Below are 15,795 nucleotides of genomic sequence, written 5' to 3' on the forward strand. Positions count from 1 at the left end.
TTCTGCACGAAATCATCAAAATTCTTTGAGAAAACTGCATATTTCGATGCAAAACAACGATTTCTCGCCGATTTTCGTTGTTTTCTATCTTGAATTCGCCAAGAAGAGCACGAAATCTACAAAATCATGACTTTTTACCTAAATTCAACGGCTGAATTGCAAGAAAACAGCAGAATTCTGCACGAAATCATCAAAATTCTTAGAGAAAACTGCATATTTCGATGCAAAACAACGATTTCTCGCCGATTTTCGTTGTTTTCTGGCTTGAATTCGCAGAGAAGAGCACGAAATCTACAAAATCATGACTTTTTACCAAGATTCAACGGCTGAATTGCAAGAAAACAACAGAATTCTGCACGAAATCATCAAAATTCTTACTGAAAACCGCATATTTCGATGTAAAACGACGATTTCTCGCCGATTTTCGTTGTTTTCTGGCTTGAATTCGCAAAGAAGAGCACGAAATCTACAAAATCATGACTTTTTACCAAGATTCAACGGCTGAATTGCAAGAAAACAGCAGAATTCTGCACGAAATCATCAAAATTCTTACAGAAAACCGCATATTTCGATGCAAAACGACGATTTCTCGCCGATTTTCGTTGTTTTCTGGCTTGAATTCGCAAAGAAGAGCACGAAATCTACAAAATCATGACTTTTTACCAAGATTCAACATCTGAATTGCAAGAAAACAGCAGAATTCTGCACGAAATCATCAAAATTCTTACAGAAAACTGCATTTTTCGATGCAAAACGACGATTTCTCGCCGATTTTCGTTATTTTCTGGCTTGAATTCGCAAAGAAGAGCACGAAATCTACAAAATCATGACTTCTTACCAAGATTCAACGGCTGAATTGCAAGAAAACAGCAGAATTCTGCACGAAATCATCAAAATTCTTAGAGAAAACTGCATATTTCGATGCAAAACAACGATTTCTCGCCGATTTTCGTTGTTTTCTATCTTGAATTCGCCAAGAAGAGCACGAAATCTACAAAATCATGACTTTTTACCTAGATTCAACGGCTGAATTGCAAGAAAACAGCAGAATTCTGCACGAAATCATCAAAATTCTTACAGAAAACCGCATTTTTCGATGCAAAACAACGATTTCTCGCCGATTTTCGTTGTTTTCTATCTTGAATTCGCCAAAAATTGCACGAAATCTACAAAATCATGACTTTTTACCTAGATTCTACGGCTGAATTGCAAGAAAACAGCAGAATTCTGCACAAAATCACCAAAATTCTTACAGAAAACCGCCTATTTCGTTGCAAAACGACGATTTCTCGCTGATTTTCGTTGTTTTCTATCTTGAATTCGCAAAGGAGAGCACGAAATCTACAAAATCATGACTTTTTACCAAGATTCAACGGCTGAATTGTAAGAAAACAGCAGAATTCTGCACGAAATCATCAAAATTCTTACAGAAAACCGCCTATTTCGTTGCAAAACGACGATTTCTCGCTGATTTTCGTTGTTTTCTATCTTGAATTCGCAAAGAAGAGCACGGAATCTACAAAATCATGACTTTTTACCAAGATTCAACGGCTGAATTGCAAGAAAACAGCAGAATTCTGCACGAAATCATCAAAATTCTTACAGAAAACCGCATATTTCGATGCAAAACGACGATTTCTCGCCGATTTTCGTTGTTTTCTGGCTTGAATTCGCTAAGAAGAGCACGAAGTCTACAAAATCATGACTTTTTACCAAGATTCATCGGCTGAATTGCAAGAAAACAGCAGAATTCTGCACGAAATCATCAAAATTCTTACAGAAAACCGCATATTTCGATGCAAAACGACGATTTTTTCGCCGATTTTCGTTGTTTTCTGGCTTGAATTCGCAAAGAAGAACACGAAATCTACAAAATCATGACTTTTTACCAAGATTCAACGGCTGAATTGCAAGAAAACAACAGAATTCTGCACGAAATCATCAAAATTCTTACTGAAAACCGCATATTTCGAGGTAAAACGACGATTTCTCGCCGATTTTCGTTGTTTTCTGGCTTGAATTCGCAAAGAAGAGCACGAAATCTACAAAATCATGACTTTTTACCAAGATTCAACGGCTGAATTGCAAGAAAACAGCAGAATTCTGCACGAAATCATCAAAATTCTTACAGAAAACCGCATATTTCGATGCAAAACGACGATTTCTCGCCGATTCTCGTTGTTTTCTGGCTTGAATTCGCAAAGAAGAGCACGAAATCTACAAAATCATGACTTTTTACCAAGATTCAACATCTGAATTGCAAGAAAACAGCAGAATTCTGCACGAAATCATCAAAATTCTTACAGAAAACTGCATTTTTCGATGCAAAACGACGATTTCTCGCCGATTTTCGTTGTTTTCTGGCTTGAATTCGCAAAGAAGAGCACGAAATCTACAAAATCATGACTTTTTACCAAGATTCAACGGCTGAATTGCAAGAAAACAGCAGAATTCTGAAGGAAATCATCAAAATTCTTACAGAAAACCGCATATTTCGATGCAAAACGACGATTTCTCGCCGATTTTCGTTGTTTTCTGACTTGAATTCGCAAAGAAGAGCACGAAATCTACAAAATCATGACTTTTTACCAAGATTCAACGGCTGAATTCCAAGAAAACAGCAGAATTCTGCACGAAATCATCAAAATTCTTTGAGAAAACTGCATATTTCGATGCAAAACAACGATTTCTCGCCGATTTTCGTTGTTTTCTATCTTGAATTCGCCAAGAAGAGCACGAAATCTACAAAATCATAACTTTTTACCTAGATTCAACGGCTGAATTGCAAGAAAACAGCAGAATTCTGCACGAAATCATCAAAATTCTTACAGAAAACCGCATATTTCGATGCAAAACAACGATTTCTCGCCGATTTTCGTTGTTTTCTATCTTGAATTCGCCAAGAAGAGCACGAAATCTACAAAATCATGACTTTTTACCTAAATTCAACGGCTGAATTGCAAGAAAACAGCAGAATTCTGCACGAAATCATCAAAATTCTTAGAGAAAACTGCATATTTCGATGCAAAACAACGATTTCTCGCCGATTTTCGTTGTTTTCTATCTTGAATTCGCCAAGAAGAGCACGAAATCTACAAAATCATGACTTTTTACCTAGATTCAACGGCTGAATTGCAAGAAAACAGCAGAATTCTGCACGAAATCATCAAAATTCTTACAGAAAACCGCATATTTCGATGCAAAACAACGATTTCTCGCCGATTTTCGTTGTTTTCTATCTTGAATTCGCCAAGAAGAGCACGAAATCTACAAAATCATGATTTTTTACCAAGATTCAACGGCTGAATTGCAAGAAAACAGCAGAATTCTGCACGAAATCATCAAAATTCTTACAGAAAACCGCCTATTTCGTTGCAAAACGACGATTTCTCGCTGATTTTCGTTGTTTTCTATCTTGAATTTGCAAAGGAGAGCACGAAATCTACAAAATCATGACTTTTTACCAAGATTCAACGGCTGAATTGTAAGAAAACAGCAGAATTCTGCACGAAATCATCAAAATTCTTACAGAAAACCGCCTATTTCGTTGCAAAACGACAATTTCTCGCTGATTTTCGTTGTTTTCTATCTTGAATTCGCAAAGAAGAGCACGGAATCTACAAAATCATGACTTTTTACCAAGATTCAACGGCTGAATTGCAAGAAAACAGCAGAATTCTGCACGAAATCATCAAAATTCTTACAGAAAACCGCATATTTCGATGCAAAACGACGATTTCTCGCCGATTTTCGTTGTTTTCTGGCTTGAATTCGCTAAGAAGAGCATGAAATCTACAAAATCATGACTTTTTACCAAGATTCAACGGCTGAATTGCAAGAAAACAGCAGAATTCCGCACGAAATCATCAAAATTCTTACAGAAAACCGCATATTTCGATGCAAAACGATTATTTCTCGCCGATTTTCGTTGTTTTCTGGCTTGAATTCGCAAAGAAGAGCACGAAATCTACAAAATCATGACTTTTTACCAAGATTCAACGGCTGAATAGCAAGAAAACAGCAGAATTCTGCACGAAATCATCAAAATTCTCACAGAAAACCGCATATTTCGATGCAAAACGACGATTTCTCGCCGATTTTCGTTGTTTTCTGGCTTGAATTCGCAAAGAAGAGCACGAAATCTACAAAATCATGACTTTTTACCAAGATTCAACGGCTGAATTGCAAGAAAACAGCAGAATTCTGCACGAAATTATCAAAATTCTTACAGAAAACCGCATATTTCGATGCAAAACAACGATTTCTCGCCGATTTTCGTTGTTTTCTATCTTGAATTCGCCAAGAAGAGCACGAAATCTACAAAATCATGACTTTTTACCAAGATTCAACGGCTGAATTGCAAGAAAACAGCAGAATTCTGCACGAAATCATCAAAATTCTTACAGAAAACCGCCTATTTCGTTGCAAAACGACGATTTCTCGCTGATTTTTGTTGTTTTCTATCTTGAATTTGCAAAGGAGAGCACAAAATCTACAAAATCATGACTTTTTACCAAGATTCAACGGCTGGATTGCAAGAAAACAGCAGAATTCTGCACGAAATCATCAAAATTCTTGCAGAAAACCGCCTATTTCGTTGCAAATCGACGATTTCTCGCTGATTTTCGTTGTTTTCTATCTTGAATTCGAAAAGAAGAGCACGGAATCTACAAAATCATGACTTTTTACCAAGATTCAACGGCTGAATTGCAAGAAAACAGCAGAATTCTGCACGAAATCATCAAAATTCTTACAGAAAACCGCATATTTCGATGCAAAACGACGATTTCTCGCCGATTTTCGTTGTTTTCTGGCTTGAATTCGCAAAGAAGAGCACGAAATCTACAAAATCATGACTTTTTACCAAGATTCAACATCTGAATTGCAAGAAAACAGCAGAATTCTGCACGAAATCATCAAAATTCTCACAGAAAACTGCATTTTTCGATGCAAAACGACGATTTCTCGCCGATTTTCGTTGTTTTCTGGCTTGAATTCGCAAAGAAGAGCACGAAATCTACAAAATCATGACTTTTTACCAAGATTCAACGGCTGAATTGCAAGAAAACAGCAGAATTCTGAAGGAAATCATCAAAATTCTAACAGAAAACCGCATATTTCGATGCAAAACGACGATTTCTCGCCGATTTTCGTTGTTTTCTGACTTGAATTCGCAAAGAAGAGCACGAAATCTACAAAATCATGACTTTTTACCAAGATTCAACGGCTGAATTCCAAGAAAACAGCAGAATTCTGCACGAAATCATCAAAATTCTTAGAGAAAACTGCATATTTCGATGCAAAACAACGATTTCTCGCCGATTTTCGTTGTTTTCTATCTTGAATTCGCCAAGAAGAGCACGAAATCTACAAAATCATGACTTTTTACCTAGATTCAACGGCTGAATTGCAAGAAAACAGCAGAATTCTGCACGAAATCATCAAAATTCTTACAGAAAACCGCATATTTCGATGCAAAACAACGATTTCTCGCCGATTTTCGTTGTTTTCTATCTTGAATTCGCCAAGAAGAGCACGAAATCTACAAAATCATGACTTTTTACCTAGATTCAACGGCTGAATTGCAAGAAAACAGCAGAATTCTGCACGAAATCATCAAAATTCTTAGAGAAAACTGCATATTTCGATGCAAAACAACGATTTCTCGCCGATTTTCGTTGTTTTCTATCTTGAATTCGCCAAGAAGAGCACGAAATCTACAAAATCATGACTTTTTACCTAGATTCAACGGCTGAATTGCAAGAAAACAGCAGAATTCTGCACGAAATCATCAAAATTCTTACAGAAAACCGCATATTTCGATGCAAAACAACGATTTCTCGCCGATTTTCGTTGTTTTCTATCTTGAATTCGCCAAGAAGAGCACGAAATCTACAAAATCATGATTTTTTACCAAGATTCAACGGCTGAATTGCAAGAAAACAGCAGAATTCTGCACGAAATCATCAAAATTCTTACAGAAAACCGCCTATTTCGTTGCAAAACGACGATTTCTCGCTGATTTTCGTTGTTTTCTATCTTGAATTTGCAAAGGAGAGCACGAAATCTACAAAATCATGACTTTTTACCAAGATTCAACGGCTGAATTGTAAGAAAACAGCAGAATTCTGCACGAAATCATCAAAATTCTTACAGAAAACCGCCTATTTCGTTGCAAAACGACAATTTCTCGCTGATTTTCGTTGTTTTCTATCTTGAATTCGCAAAGAAGAGCACGGAATCTACAAAATCATGACTTTTTACCAAGATTCAACGGCTGAATTGCAAGAAAACAGCAGAATTCTGCACGAAATCATCAAAATTCTTACAGAAAACCGCATATTTCGATGCAAAACGACGATTTCTCGCCGATTTTCGTTGTTTTCTGGCTTGAATTCGCTAAGAAGAGCATGAAATCTACAAAATCATGACTTTTTACCAAGATTCAACGGCTGAATTGCAAGAAAACAGCAGAATTCCGCACGAAATCATCAAAATTCTTACAGAAAACCGCATATTTCGATGCAAAACGATTATTTCTCGCCGATTTTCGTTGTTTTCTGGCTTGAATTCGCAAAGAAGAGCACGAAATCTACAAAATCATGACTTTTTACCAAGATTCAACGGCTGAATAGCAAGAAAACAGCAGAATTCTGCACGAAATCATCAAAATTCTCACAGAAAACCGCATATTTCGATGCAAAACGACGATTTCTCGCCGATTTTCGTTGTTTTCTGGCTTGAATTCGCAAAGAAGAGCACGAAATCTACAAAATCATGACTTTTTACCAAGATTCAACGGCTGAATTGCAAGAAAACAGCAGAATTCTGCACGAAATTATCAAAATTCTTACAGAAAACCGCATATTTCGATGCAAAACAACGATTTCTCGCCGATTTTCGTTGTTTTCTATCTTGAATTCGCCAAGAAGAGCACGAAATCTACAAAATCATGACTTTTTACCAAGATTCAACGGCTGAATTGCAAGAAAACAGCAGAATTCTGCACGAAATCATCAAAATTCTTACAGAAAACCGCCTATTTCGTTGCAAAACGACGATTTCTCGCTGATTTTTGTTGTTTTCTATCTTGAATTTGCAAAGGAGAGCACAAAATCTACAAAATCATGACTTTTTACCAAGATTCAACGGCTGGATTGCAAGAAAACAGCAGAATTCTGCACGAAATCATCAAAATTCTTGCAGAAAACCGCCTATTTCGTTGCAAATCGACGATTTCTCGCTGATTTTCGTTGTTTTCTATCTTGAATTCGAAAAGAAGAGCACGGAATCTACAAAATCATGACTTTTTACCAAGATTCAACGGCTGAATTGCAAGAAAACAGCAGAATTCTGCACGAAATCATCAAAATTCTTACAGAAAACCGCATATTTCGATGCAAAACGACGATTTCTCGCCGATTTTCGTTGTTTTCTGGCTTGAATTCGCAAAGAAGAGCACGAAATCTACAAAATCATGACTTTTTACCAAGATTCAACATCTGAATTGCAAGAAAACAGCAGAATTCTGCACGAAATCATCAAAATTCTCACAGAAAACTGCATTTTTCGATGCAAAACGACGATTTCTCGCCGATTTTCGTTGTTTTCTGGCTTGAATTCGCAAAGAAGAGCACGAAATCTACAAAATCATGACTTTTTACCAAGATTCAACGGCTGAATTGCAAGAAAACAGCAGAATTCTGAAGGAAATCATCAAAATTCTAACAGAAAACCGCATATTTCGATGCAAAACGACGATTTCTCGCCGATTTTCGTTGTTTTCTGACTTGAATTCGCAAAGAAGAGCACGAAATCTACAAAATCATGACTTTTTACCAAGATTCAACGGCTGAATTCCAAGAAAACAGCAGAATTCTGCACGAAATCATCAAAATTCTTAGAGAAAACTGCATATTTCGATGCAAAACAACGATTTCTCGCCGATTTTCGTTGTTTTCTATCTTGAATTCGCCAAGAAGAGCACGAAATCTACAAAATCATGACTTTTTACCTAGATTCAACGGCTGAATTGCAAGAAAACAGCAGAATTCTGCACGAAATCATCAAAATTCTTACAGAAAACCGCATATTTCGATGCAAAACAACGATTTCTCGCCGATTTTCGTTGTTTTCTATCTTGAATTCGCCAAGAAGAGCACGAAATCTACAAAATCATGACTTTTTACCTAGATTCAACGGCTGAATTGCAAGAAAACAGCAGAATTCTGCACGAAATCATCAAAATTCTTAGAGAAAACTGCATATTTCGATGCAAAACAACGATTTCTCGCCGATTTTCGTTGTTTTCTATCTTGAATTCGCCAAGAAGAGCACGAAATCTACAAAATCATGACTTTTTACCTAGATTCAACGGCTGAATTGCAAGAAAACAGCAGAATTCTGCACGAAATCATCAAAATTCTTACAGAAAACCGCATATTTCGATGCAAAACAACGATTTCTCGCCGATTTTCGTTGTTTTCTATCTTGAATTCGCCAAGAAGAGCACGAAATCTACAAAATCATGATTTTTTACCAAGATTCAACGGCTGAATTGCAAGAAAACAGCAGAATTCTGCACGAAATCATCAAAATTCTTACAGAAAACCGCCTATTTCGTTGCAAAACGACGATTTCTCGCTGATTTTCGTTGTTTTCTATCTTGAATTCGCAAAGGAGAGCACGAAATCTACAAAATCATGACTTTTTACCAAGATTCAACGGCTGAATTGTAAGAAAACAGCAGAATTCTGCACGAAATCATCAAAATTCTTACAGAAAACCGCCTATTTCGTTGCAAAACGACGATTTCTCGCTGATTTTCGTTGTTTTCTATCTTGAATTCGCAAAGAAGAGCACGGAATCTACAAAATCATGACTTTTTACCAAGATTCAACGGCTGAATTGCAAGAAAACAGCAGAATTCTGCACGAAATCATCAAAATTCTTACAGAAAACCGCATATTTCGATGCAAAACGACGATTTCTCGCCGATTTTCGTTGTTTTCTGGCTTGAATTCGCTAAGAAGAGCACAAAATCTACAAAATCATGACTTTTTACCAAGATTCAACGGCTGAATTGCAAGAAAACAGCAGAATTCTGCACGAAATCATCAAAATTCTTACAGAAAACCGCATATTTCGATGCAAAACGATTATTTCTCGCCGATTTTCGTTGTTTTCTGGCTTGAATTCGCAAAGAAGAGCACGAAATCTACAAAATCATGACTTTTTACCAAGATTCAACGGCTGAATAGCAAGAAAACAGCAGAATTCTGCACGAAATCATCAAAATTCTCACAGAAAACCGCATATTTCGATGCAAAACGACGATTTCTCGCCGATTTTCGTTGTTTTCTGGCTTGAATTCGCAAAGAAGAGCACAAAATCTACAAAATCATGACTTTTTACCAAGATTCAACGGCTGAATTGCAAGAAAACAGCAGAATTCTGCATGAAATTATCAAAATTCTTACAGAAAACCGCATATTTCGATGCAAAACAACGATTTCTCGCCGATTTTCGTTGTTTTCTATCTTGAATTCGCCAAGAAGAGCACGAAATCTACAAAATCATGACTTTTTACCAAGATTCAACGGCTGGATTGCAAAAAAACAGCAGAATTCTGCACGAAATCATCAAAATTCTTGCAGAAAACCGCCTATTTCGTTGCAAAACGACGATTTCTCGCTGATTTTCGTTGTTTTCTATCTTGAATTCGAAAAGAAGAGCACGGAATCTACAAAATCATGACTTTTTACCAAGATTCAACGGCTGAATTGCAAGAAAACAGCAGAATTCTGCACGAAATCATCAAATTTCTTTCAGAAAACCGCATATTTCGATGCAAAACGACGATTTCTCGCCGATTTTCGTTGTTTTCTGGCTTGAATTCGCAAAGAAGAGCACGAAATCTACAAAATCATGACTTTTTACCAAGATTCAACGCCTGAATTGCAAGAAAACAGCAGAATTCTGCACGAAATCATCAAAATTCTTACAGAAAACCGCATATTTCGATGCAAAACGATTATTTCTCGCCGATTTTCGTTGTTTTCTGGCTTGAATTCGCAATGAAGAGCACGAAATCTACAAAATCATGACTTTTTACCAAGATTCAACGGCTGAATTGCAAGAAAACAGCAGAATTCTGCACGAAATCATCAAAATTCTTAGAGAAAACCGCATATTTCGATGCAAAACGACGATTTCTCGCTGATTTTCGTTGTTTTCTATCTTGAATTCGCAAAGAAGAGCACGGAATCTACAAAATCATGACTTTTTACCAAGATTCAACGGCTGAATTGCAAGAAAACAGCAGAATTCTGCACGAAATCATCAAATTTCTTTCAGAAAACCGCATATTTCGATGCAAAACGACGATTTCTCGCCGATTTTTGTTGTTTTCTGGCTTGAATTCGCAAAGAAGAGCACAAAATCTACAAAATCATGACTTTTTACCAAGATTCAACGGCTGAATTGCAAGAAAACAGCAGAATTCTGCACGAAATTATCAAAATTCTTACAGAAAACCGCATATTTCGATGCAAAACGACGATTTCTCGCCGATTTTCGTTGTTTTCTGGCTTGAATTCGCAAAGAAGAGCACGAAATCTACAAAATCATGATTTTTTACCAAGATTCAACGGCTGAATTGCAAGAAAACAGCAGAATTCTGCAGGAAATCATCAAAATTCTTACAGAAAACCGCATATTTCGATGCAAAACAACGATTTCTCGCCGATTTTCGTCGTTTTCTGGCTTGAATTCGCAAAGAAGAGCACAAAATCTACAAAATCATCACTTTTTACCAAGATTCTACGGCTGAATTGCAAGAAAACAGCAGAATTCTGCACGAAATCATCAAAAGTCTTACAGAAAACCGCATATTTCGATGCAAAACGACGATTTCTCGCCGATTTTCGTTGTTTTCTGGCTTGAATTCGCAAAGAAGAGCACGAAATCTACAAAATCATGACTTTTTACCAAGATTCAACGGCTGAATTGCAAGAAAACAGCAGAATTCTGCACGAAATCATCAAAATACTTAGAGAAAACTGCATATTTCGATGCAAAACAACGATTTCTCGCCGATTTTCGTTGTTTTCTATCTTGAATTCGCCAAGAACAACACGAAATCTACAAAATCATGACTTTTTACCTAGATTCAACGGCTGAATTGCAAGAAAACAGCAGAATTCTGCACGAAATCATCAAAATTCTTACAGAAAATCGCATATTTCGATGCAAAACGATGATTTCTCGCCGATTTTCGTTGTTTTCTTTTATGAATTCGCAAAGAAGAGCACGAAATCTACAAAATCATGACTTTTTACCAAGATTCAACGGCTGAATTGCAAGAAAACAGCAGAATTCTGCACGAAATTATCAAAATTCTTACAGAAAACCGCATATTTCGATGCAAAACGACGATTTCTCGCCGATTTTCGTTGTTTTCTGGCTTGAATTCGCAAAGAAGAGCACGAAATCTACAAAATCATGACTTTTTACCAAGATTCAACGGCTGAATTGCAAGTAAACAGCAGAATTCTGCACGAAATCATCAAAATTCTTACAGAAAACTGCATTTTTCGATGCAAAACGACGATTTCTCGCCGATTTTCGTTGTTTTCTGGCTTGAATTCGCAAAGAAGAGCACGAAATCTACAAAATCATGACTTTTTACCAAGATTCCACGGCTGAATTGCAAGAAAACAGCAGAATTCTGCAGGAAATCATCAAAATTCTTACAGAAAACCGCATATTTCGATGCAAAACAACGATTTCTCGCCGATTTTCGTTGTTTTCTGGCTTGAATTCGCAAAGAAGAGCACGAAATCTACAAAATCATGAATTTTTACCAAGATTCTACGGCTGAATTGCAAGAAAACAGCAGAATTCTGCACGAAATCATCAAAATTCTTACAGAAAACCGCATATTTCGATGCAAAACGACGATTTCTCGCCGATTTTCGTTGTTTTCTGGCTTGAATTCGCAAAGAAGAGCACGAAATCTACAAAATCATGACTTTTTACCAAGATTCAACGGCTGAATTGCAAGAAAACAGCAGAATTCTGCACGAAATCATCAAAATTCTTAGAGAAAACTGCATATTTCGATGCAAAACAACGATTTCTCGCCGATTTTCGTTGTTTTCTATCTTGAATTTGCCAAGAAGAGCAGGAAATCTACAAAATCATGACTTTTTACCTAGATTCAACGGCTGAATTGCAAGAAAACAGCAGAATTCTGCACGAAATCATCAAAATTCTTACAGAAAATCGCATATTTCGATGCAAAATGATGATTTCTCGCCGATTTTCCTTGTTTTCTGGCATGAATTCGCAAAGAAGAGCACGAAATCTACAAAATCATGACTTTTTACCAAGATTCAACGGCTGAATTGCAAGAAAACAGCAGAATTCTGCACGAAATCATCAAAATTCTTAGAGAAAACCGCATATTTCGATGCAAAACGACGATTTCTCGCTGATTTTCGTTGTTTTCTATCTTGAATTCGCAAAGAAGAGCACGAAATCTACAAAATCATGACCTTTTAACAAGATTCAACGGCTGAATTGCAAGAAAACAGCAGAATTCTGCACGAAATCGTCAAAATTCTTAGAGAAAACCGCATATTTCGATGCAATACGACGATTTCTCGCCGATTTTCGTTGTTTTCTGGCTTGAATTCGCAAAGAAGAGCACGAAATCTACAAAATCATCACTTTTTACCAAGATTCAACGGCTGAATTAGAAGAAAACAGCAGAATTCTGCACGAAATCATCAAAATTCTTAGAGAAAACCGCATATTTCGATGCAAAACGACGATTTCTCGCCGATTTTCGTGGTTTTCTGGCTTGAATTCGCAAAGAAGAGCACGAAATCTACAAAATCATGACTTTTTACCAAGATTCAACAGCTGAATTGCAAGAAAACGGCAGAATTCTGCACGAAATCATCAAAATTCTTAGAGAAAACTGCATATTTCGATGCAAAACAACGATTTCTCGCCGATTTTTGTTGTTTTCTATCTTGAATTCGCCAAGAAGAGCACGATATCTACAAAATCATGACTTTTTACCTAGATTCAACGGCTGAATTGCAAGAAAACAGCAGAATTCTGAACGAAATCATCAAAGTTCTCACAGAAAACCGCATATTTCGATGCAAAACGACGATTTCTCGCCGATTTTCGTTGTTTTCTAGCTTGAATTCGCAAAGAAGAGCACGAAATCTACAAAATCATTACTTTTTACCAAGATTCAACGGCTGAATTGCAAGAAAACAGCAGAATTCTGCACGAAATCATCAAAATTCTTACAGAAAACCGCATATTTCGATGCAAAACGATGATTTTTCGCCGATTTTCGTTGTTTTCTGGCATGAATTCGCAAAGAAGAGCACGAAATCTACAAAATCATGACTTTTTATTAAGATTCAACGGCTGAATATCAAGAAAACAGCAGAATTCTGCACGAAATCATCAAAATTCTTAGAGAAAACCGCATATTTCGATGCAAAACGACGATTTCTCGCTGATTTTCGTTGTTTTCTATCTTGAATTCGCAAAGAAGAGCACGAAATCCACAAAATCATGACTTTTTACCAAGATTCAAAGGCTGAATTGCAAGAAAACAGCAGAATTCTGCACTAAATCGTCAAAATTCTAAGAGAAAACCGCATATTTCGATGCAAAACGACGATTTCTCGCCGATTTTCGTTGTTTTCTGGCTTGAATTCGCAAAGAAGAGCACGAAATCTACAAAATCATCACTTTTTACCAAGATTCAACGGCTGAATTTCAAGAAAACAGCAGAATTCTGCACGAAATCATCAAAATTCTTAGAGAAAACCGCATATTTCGATGCAAAACGACGATTTCTCGCCGATTTTCGTGGTTTTTTGGCTTGAATTCGCAAAGAAGAGCACGAAATCTACAAAATCATGACTTTTTACCAAGATTCAACGGCTGAATTGCAAGAAAACAGCAGAATTCTGCACGAAATCATCAAAATTCTTAGAGAAAACCGCATATTTCGATGCAAAACGACGATTTCTCGCCGATTTTCGTTGTTTTCTGGCTTGAATTCGCAAAGAAGAGCACGAAATCTACAAAATCATCACTTCGCAAAGAAGAGCACGAAATCTACAAAATCATCACTTTTTACCAAGATTCTACGGCTGAATTGCAAGAAAACAGCAGAATTCTGCACGAAATCATCAAAATTCTCACAGAAAACCGCATATTTCGATGCAAAACGACGATTTCTCGCCGATTTTCGTTGTTTTCTGGCTTGAATTCGCAAAGAAGAGCACGAAATTTACAAAATCATGACTTTTTACCTAGATTCAACGGCTGAATTGCAAGAAAACAGCAGAATTCTGCACGAAATAATCAAAATTCTTAGAGAAAACTGCATATTTCGATGCAAAACAACGATTTCTCGCCGATTTTCGTTGTTTTCTATCTTGAATTCGCCAAGAAGAGCACGAAATCTACAAAATCATGACTTTTTACCTAGATTCAACGGCTGAATTGTAAGAAAACAGCAGAATTTTGCACGAAATCATCAAAATTCTTAGAGAAAACCGCATATTTCGATGCAAAACGACGATTTCTCGCTGGTTTTCGTTGTTTTCTATCTTGAATTCGCAAAGAAGAGCACGAAATCTACAAAATCTTGACTTTTTACCAAGATTCAACGGCTGAATTGCAAGAAAACAGCAGAATTCTGCACGAAATCGTCAAAATTCTTAGAGAAAACCGCATATTTCGATGCAAAACGACGATTTCTAGCCGATTTTCGTTGTTTTCTGGCTTGAATTCGCAAAGAAGAGAAGGAATCTACAAAATCATCACTTTTTACCAAGATTCAACGGCTGAATTGCAAGAAAACAGCAGAATTCTGCACGAAATCATCAAAATTCTTAGAGAAAACCGCATTTTTCGATGCAAAATGATTATTTCTCGCCAATTTTCGTTGTTTTCTGGCTTGAATTCGCAAAGAAGAGCACGAAATCTACAAAATCCTGACTTTTTACCAAGATTCAACGGCTGAATTGCAAGAAAACAGCAGAATTCTGCACGAAATCATCAAAATTCTTACAGAAAACCGCATATTTCGATGCAAAACGACGTTTTTTTCGCCGATTTTCGTTATTTTCTGGCTTGAATTCGCAAAGAAGAGAACGAAATCTACAAAATCATGACTTTTTACCAAGATTCAACGGCTGAATGCAAGAAAACAGCAGAATTCTGCACGAAATCATCAAAATTCTTACAGAAAACCGCATATTTCGCTGCAAAACGACGATTTCTCGCCGATTTTCGTTGTTTTCTGGCTTGAATTCGCAAAGAAGAGCACGAAATCTACAAAATCATGACTTTTTACCAAGATTCAACGGCTGAATTGCAAGAAAACAGCAGAATTCTGCACGAAATCATCAAAATTCTTACAGAAAACCGCATATTTCGATGCAAAACAACGATTTCTCGCCGATTTTTGTTGTTTTCTATCGAATTCGCCAAGAAGAGCACGAAATCTACAAAAGCATGAATTTTTACCTAGATTCAACGGCTGAATTGCAAGAAAACAGCAGAATTCTGCACGAAATCATCAAAATTCTTACAGAAAACCGCATATTTCGATGCAAAACAACGATTTCTCGCCGATTTTCGTTGTTTTCTATCTTGAATTCGCCAAGAAGAGCACGAAATCTACAAAATCATGACTTTTTACCTAGATTCAACGGCTGAATTGCAAGAAAACAGCAGAATTCTGAACGA

The sequence above is a fragment of the Gnatocerus cornutus genome, unplaced genomic scaffold, assembly GCF_029298725.1.
Source record: "Gnatocerus cornutus isolate USDA-ARS CGAHR unplaced genomic scaffold, icGnaCorn1.1 Chromosome12, whole genome shotgun sequence".
Taxonomy (NCBI): domain Eukaryota; kingdom Metazoa; phylum Arthropoda; class Insecta; order Coleoptera; family Tenebrionidae; genus Gnatocerus; species Gnatocerus cornutus.